Source organism: Bos grunniens, chromosome 13 (genome assembly GCF_055505025.1).
Source record: "Bos grunniens cultivar Pamir isolate PY7600 chromosome 13, Bosgru_T2T1.0, whole genome shotgun sequence".
Classification (NCBI taxonomy): Eukaryota; Metazoa; Chordata; class Mammalia; order Artiodactyla; family Bovidae; genus Bos; species Bos grunniens.
The window spans coordinates 28,358,746-28,365,350 of record NC_141177.1 but is presented as its reverse complement, the minus strand read 5'-3'; positions in this window follow the sequence as shown (position 1 = coordinate 28,365,350).

Genomic DNA, 6,605 nt, shown 5'->3' with positions numbered 1-6,605 from the left:
TCTTAACATTGAAATTAGGTGAAAGAGGACCTAAAGGGAGAAATACACTGAGCCCTTGGAGGGGACCCAATATTGTGAAGACAGTGGTTCTGTTCAGACTGATTCAGTGCCATCCCCGTCACAACCCAGCAGTTCTCATAGAAGCTGAAATCTGATTCCAGAAGCTGCAGAGGATAAAAGAGCCAAGACAGTTTGGAACAAAATTGGAGAATTTCCACCCCTGGATTTCATGACTTGCTGTAGAGATAAAATAACCAGGACAGTGCAGTATTGGTGTAAAGACAGATACAGGATCCATGACCAAAATAGAGTCCAGAAATGCATCCATACGTTATGGTCACTAGGTTTTTGCTGGTGTGAAGCAGATCCCTGATGGGGGATGTGCACCTTGACTCTACCCTCACACCACACATGTGGCTTAGAGATGGACCATAGGCCTGAAAATGGGGCTAACACTGCAGAGCTTCTGGGGGAAGATGTCACAGATCATTGTGACCTGGGAGTGGGCAGGGATTTCTAAGGGCACAGAAAGCACAAACTCTAGAGAAAAGATTGGACAATTGGGGCTTACAGATCCGCTCATCAAAAGGTGCTTTTGTGACAGAGAGAGGCCAAGCCAAGGACTTCCAGAAGACATTTGTGGTGTGTACTCCTGACAGAGGACTCGTGTCTAGAATACATTAATAGAAGAATTTCACAACTGAGCAGTTAAAAGACAACTCATTAAGAAATGTGCAAGACCCTTGGACAGGTGCTTCATAGAAGACATGCCAGTGAGCCAATACATGAATGGAAAGGTGATCACCATTACTGGTCATCTGAGAGGAGCAAGTGAAAACCACAGCAGGTTGTCACAGGTGCCCACATTGGCTCAAACTCTATAAAGATCAGTGGTATCACATTGTGGGTGCCCCGGGCAGGTGAAACTTCACACGTGCTGTCGTTGTGTGACATGGCAGGAACACCTGAGGAACTGTGTCACTCTATGTAAACATACTCCATCAAGGTGAACGCATACAAACCAGAGGTTATTTATTCAGTGAAATAACTATGCTTCCGTGTGTGCTTAGTCATGTCCAAATCTTTGTGACCCATGGACTGTAGCCTGCCAGGCTCCTTGGTCCATGGATTGCTCCAGGCAAAAATACTGAAGTTGGTTGCCATTTCCTACTCCAGGGGATCTTCCCAACCCAGGGATTAAACCCATGTCTCCTGCATTGGCAGGTGAATTCTTTACCACTGCATCCCCTGGGAAGCCCTCAATGCAGTAATACCCGGGAGTAAAAGGAACCAGCTACAGTAAGTCCCCTACATACAAACCTTCAAGTTGTGAACTTTCAAAGATGCTAATGTGCGTTCCGTCAATGTCAGATGTGAGTGAAATTGCAACTTGCCCTCCGTCTCCTATTGTTGACGATCTTTTGGCTCCACCATCTCCCACCTCCTTTCCTTGCTCCAGTTAGTAACTCTCCCTGCTTGCTCACTCAATGCCAGCCTCTATATACCAGCTGTAGTACTTTCAAGGTGCTGTCCTGTAAGATTAAAAGTTTTATTTTTTGTGTTTGTTTTTTTATGTGTTCTTTGTGTGAAAAGTGTTGTAAACCTATTACAGTGCAGTACTATATTATTTCTGAGCAGTTTGGTCTTCTGAGCAGATCTGGAGGTCTCCCATTGTAGAAGGGTACCTAGGCTAATTTGAACAAATTGGGTTTATGAATGTGCTTTCGGAATGGGACTCATTCGTAAGTAGGGTACTTACTATACTGATGTGGTCAGTAACCTGGGGCATTAGCTCAGGTGAATAGACGCTAGTGCTGGGCCTGAGGTGAGGAGATGTCAGCAGAGGGAAGGCCAGGGAGGCCCACGGTGTCTGGGAGTGACGCCCAGGGCAGGGGCATGGCACAATTTATGTGGCTGCAGAGTCGCCAGTGCCACGTGAAGGTTCAGGCCAGCACACGGTTAATCATCAGGCCAGGGGCAAGGATCGCCATAGAGTGGTGGGCAGCTGCCCTGCCCCCAGGGATGCCCTGCAGGTGGGATGCTGCTGAGGAGGGGGTGATGGAGAGAGAATGGGTTGGGGGTTGAGCTGTGTATATAAGCTTGGGAACAGACTGTGTGGGAAGAGGGGCAGGAGCTGAAGGCGGGCCTTTTAAAGATGGGAAATGACCCCTAGGGACTGCTGGTGCTGGTGGCAGCAGTCTCAGGCAGTGGTGGAGGGATGGCGCACGCTAAGGAAAAGAGAGAGGGTGTGAGCAGGGGGCAGCTGTGGGATGTAGGGAGGGGGAGCAGAGGAGGTGGGAGAGGGGAAGGGGTGCAGGGGAGGCCTGTGGGCATTCTACAGAAAGGAGCTCTACGTGTTTGGGGGCTGGTAGGAAGTCAGCTCTGGCTGCTGCTTCTGGAGAGCATGGCTGAAACCGAGGCCAGTACAGAGGTAAGGGTGGTGGTCTTGGAGCACCTAGATCCAGCCATGCCTGACGGCCCAGTAGTGAGCCTTTTTCGGAGGTGCTAGGGCAAGGTGGTGGCAAGAATTTCACTTGTCAATTCAGCCAGGCCTGCAGAAGCAGCCAGGCCCTGAAAACCGGCTCCTAGGAGGTTAGGGAAGGACCGAGGACCACCTCCTCACCCCCACCCCACCCCAATGTTACAGACCCCACCCTGGAAGGAGCCTAAGTGTTCCTTACTCCCACCCTCATGGTCCCTGCCCTTCTCCCCTTCCCAGGGGAAACTCAGCGAGGAAGCCAGGTACAGTCCCCAAGTCTGGCTGGGCCAAGGACCCCTCCCCCCTGAGAGGAGGGGAGGGACTGCCCCTTGGGAGGGGGTCCTCTGCCAACTGTGGGTGAGAGCATGCAGGGTTTTCTGGAAGAGATGAGCCTGGGGAAGAAGGGAGTCATGCAGGGAAGGAGGTGCGTGGGGGGAGGGGGAGGCGACAGCACCAGACCCAGGCCCCTCGTTTGGGCACCTGCAGAAGGGGTGGGGTCCTCAGGCCTCACCCCACCTCATCTGCCCTCACTGGGTTCCTGGCAAGGTTGGCCTAGGGAGTTGGGGCTTGTGTCCCCTCCTCTGGATGCAGCTTTTTCACCCACTGGGACTCAGTTTGTTCATCTCTAAAGTGAAGACAGTAGTAACACCCCCACCCCCAACCCCAGGGTGGCTGAGAGGGTTAACCAAGGCAGGTGTGAAGCCCACCTATTCAGAGTGTGGTTTCCATCTTCACTTCCTTGGGGAGGGGCGGAAACCTGGCTGGCGCCCTGGGTTTAGAGCCCAGAGGGCCCGTTACTAAGCTGATTGCCCGAGGGGTAGCTGTGTGCCTGCCCCCCAGGTCTGTGGGAGTGGAGGACCTCTCCATTCCCCCAGAATGCTCCAGTGAAGCTACCAAAATGTTATTAAAAAGCATGGGCATGCAACTGTGTGTGAAAACACTGGTCAGGTCTGAGAAAGAAATGGAAAGTTTTTGTGCCAATCTGCAGATTATAATCTAGGAGGCAGCTTCTCAGAGGGTTCTGAGGATGTCTCAAGGAGATGAGGGGAGGGGCAGCATAAGTGATCTTTTAAAAAATTATTTGTTTTTGGTTGCATTGAGTTTTTGTTGATGCCCGTGGGCTGGTCTTTTCTTTAGGGTGGCTTCTCATCTCGGAGCATGGGCTTTAGTAGTTGCGGCTCAATGGCTTTAGAGCACAGGCTCAATATTTGTGGCCCACGGGCTTAGTTGCTTTGTGGCATGTGCAGTCTTCCCAGACCAGGGATCGAACCTGTGCCCCCTGCATTGGCAGGCAGAGTCTTATACCCTGTACTACCAGGGAAGTCCATGTATGTGACTTTGTTCGTGGGGTGCAGGCAGCCAAGCACCCAGCTTGGTGGGAGATAACTGTTGTCTTTGAGTAGGTCTCTAGTTAATGGTTTTAGTGCTTTTCTCAGTATGGGAAGAGGCAAGAAACTGGGTTCCTAAGATTCTTTCCTAAAAATATCTGACTACCTGAAGGCCAGTCCTGCCAGTTTCCCCAGGGCACAAAGCGCTTTGCCCTGGTCTTTGCCGTGAATTCCTGTTGGGCTGTGCTGCAAGTCAGCAACTGTGGTGCTGGTGACTTGATTCTTGTAGGACTGGGTGGTGGGCAAGGGTCTTTGTGTACAGTCCCCTCCCTTTTGGCCTGAATTTCTACGCAGAGTTGGGAGGCATTTCATGACCAGTTTGTCCCCCTGTGCTCATTCTCTGGTCAGGTGAGGATTTTGTTGCTGGGCACTCGATGTGCTGTTACTGGACCAGGCCCTGTTAATAGTAGTCAAGCCTTTGGGCCACCCAAAGGTCCTTCCCACGGGCCTCCTGGGTTCCCATGTGAGAAGTCCTAGGGCCCGAGCTGAGCAGGCAGGAAGCAGACACATAGCCTGAGGTACGTCCTCAGGCCCTGCAGTGGCCTGGCCCATCTCTGTTCACCACTTGTAGTTGACCAGCCGCCCAGAGTGACCAGGGACCCCCTTCCTGCTAACAGAATGAGGCAGGGCAGGGGCTGGCACCCACCATCCTGCAAAGGGCATGTGAAAGACTTGCTGGATTGCTCCAGGCATAGTCACTGGCCCTTCCCGACTTCTTCCATAGCTGTAGCCTGGTCCCCAACCCAGAGAGAAGTCCTGTAACTTCCTGAGAGAGGCTGAGAATCCAGGTTTTCTTTCTTTCTGCAGAGTTGGAGGGGTGGGGTGCAGGTGACTGGCCCCACCTAGCCTCAGGCCCAGCTGATCGGAGCCCAACTATGCCTTCTCCTCAGCTGCTCTTGACTGCCAGCCTCTAAGTTTCCATGGCAACCATTCCAGAAATTTAAAAGGAAGGAAAAGTCTAGGCTGCCAGCATAGACCCAGTCCTGGCTCCAGGTACAGAGTGCTCACCTCCCACCCCCTGCTTGGCCACTGGGGCCAGCATGCTTCTGGAAGTTTCTTGCCCCCTCCCTAAGTCACCCCCAGAGTCTTCTACAGCATTTGGTGGTGGGTGGAGGTCTCAGTCAATAGGGCCAGGGTGCAGTGCCCACCAGCTGCCTGGTTGGTTGGTGAAGGGAGATGGTGCCTGTCTGGTGAACAAACACATGTGCACAACCTGTGCACACCCTGCTTGCTTGCTGACCATAGCACTCATCCCTGGGGGCTGGCCCTGCAGTGTGGGTCCCCTGGTGCCTGCCCGCCCCTGGGCACTCTGAAGTGCTCATGGGCAGTTGGACTTTATCTCCTCTCAGTTCATCTTCATCTTCCCAGCCACCCACTGGGCAGGTGGTGTTGGCCCAGAGACCTTTAGGGAACTTATCCAAGGTCAGAAGCTCCAGGAGGAGCCAAACTGGACTCTGGCCAGACTCTGGCTACACACTCACTGCTGCCCCAGGGAGGGGGGGGCGCTGGTTAGCGAGTCTTGTTAGCTGGGGTGCCAGCTCCTTTGGGTCAGGCCACACTTGCTGCTTGGAGCACAGTGCGGACGGCCAGGGTGATCACTGCCCTGCCAAGACGTAGAGACAGATTGGGGGAAAACTTGAGGTAAAACCCATGAACATTCAGTAGTGAAGTTGTTGAAGGAATCCCATAAGGAGGCAGACGGTGAGAACTGAAGGACCATCTTGTGTGGAGACCTCTGCACACAGAGGAATCCGAGCGTTGAGGACCACGAGAGCCTCCCAGGCATGCAAGGCAGCGGGCTGCTCACATGGAGCCCAGGCTGCTGGGCCCCCTCCCCACTGCCTGGCCCAGAAGGGGAGGGCCAGGAGAAGTGGTGTCCCTGTGGCAGGAGCTCAGCAGGGCCAGACCTCTTCTCTCCTCTCTGTCGCAGTTCTTACCTTTGAGGTAAGTTCCCAAGCAGGTGATTTATTCCCAAACAGGCAGAAGTTCCCATGGGCGCTTCCTGAGGCCACACGGGCAGGGCCAGACAGCTGAAAGTCAGCACTGTGGACAGCGCCCTTCAGCCACATGTGAGTCAGGACAGCTGTGTGTGTGTGTGGTGGGGCGGGGTGGGGACAGGATTGGTGGACATTGTTTGGGTGGGGGCGGTGATAGAGCACGTGGGTTGGGAGGGAGGGCAGAGGGAGTGGACATGACAGGCTGTGGGCAAGTGACCCTGACACCTGGCCATCCCCTGGCCCTTTAGTGAGTATCCAGGGCCTCCTGCTTCCTCAGGGTCAACCTTGAGGACCCTTATTTGGTGAGGCCTGATGCTGTCCAGGTGAGTCAGTGTTTAGGAGGCCCCCAGGCTTCAGAGTGTCCCCCACTCCAATCCAACCCCTGACGACCTGGGTCAGGATGAGCTTACTGCCATTCAGGCTTCTGGGGAGCTGCCGGCCAGGGTAGAAGGTGCAGGGAGTGTAGAGTGGTCATCAGGCCCTCTCATTCCAGGGTGGGCCCCCCTGGGAACCTCTGGGCCTCAGCCTCACCTCCAAAGGGGACTGACTGAACTACTTACCCCACCTTTGCTCAGGGGCCCTTCCATCTCTGATGAGGCTGCTTCAAGCTGCAGTATGGAGGGTCGAGAGAGAATTCTGCTTGTGCCCATGCACTACCCCTCTTCCCCAGACTGAGGTGCTTCAGGGCTGTGCTTGAGAGGCCTGCCCTGGGTGCCATGGGGGTAGGTCCAGTGAGCTGGC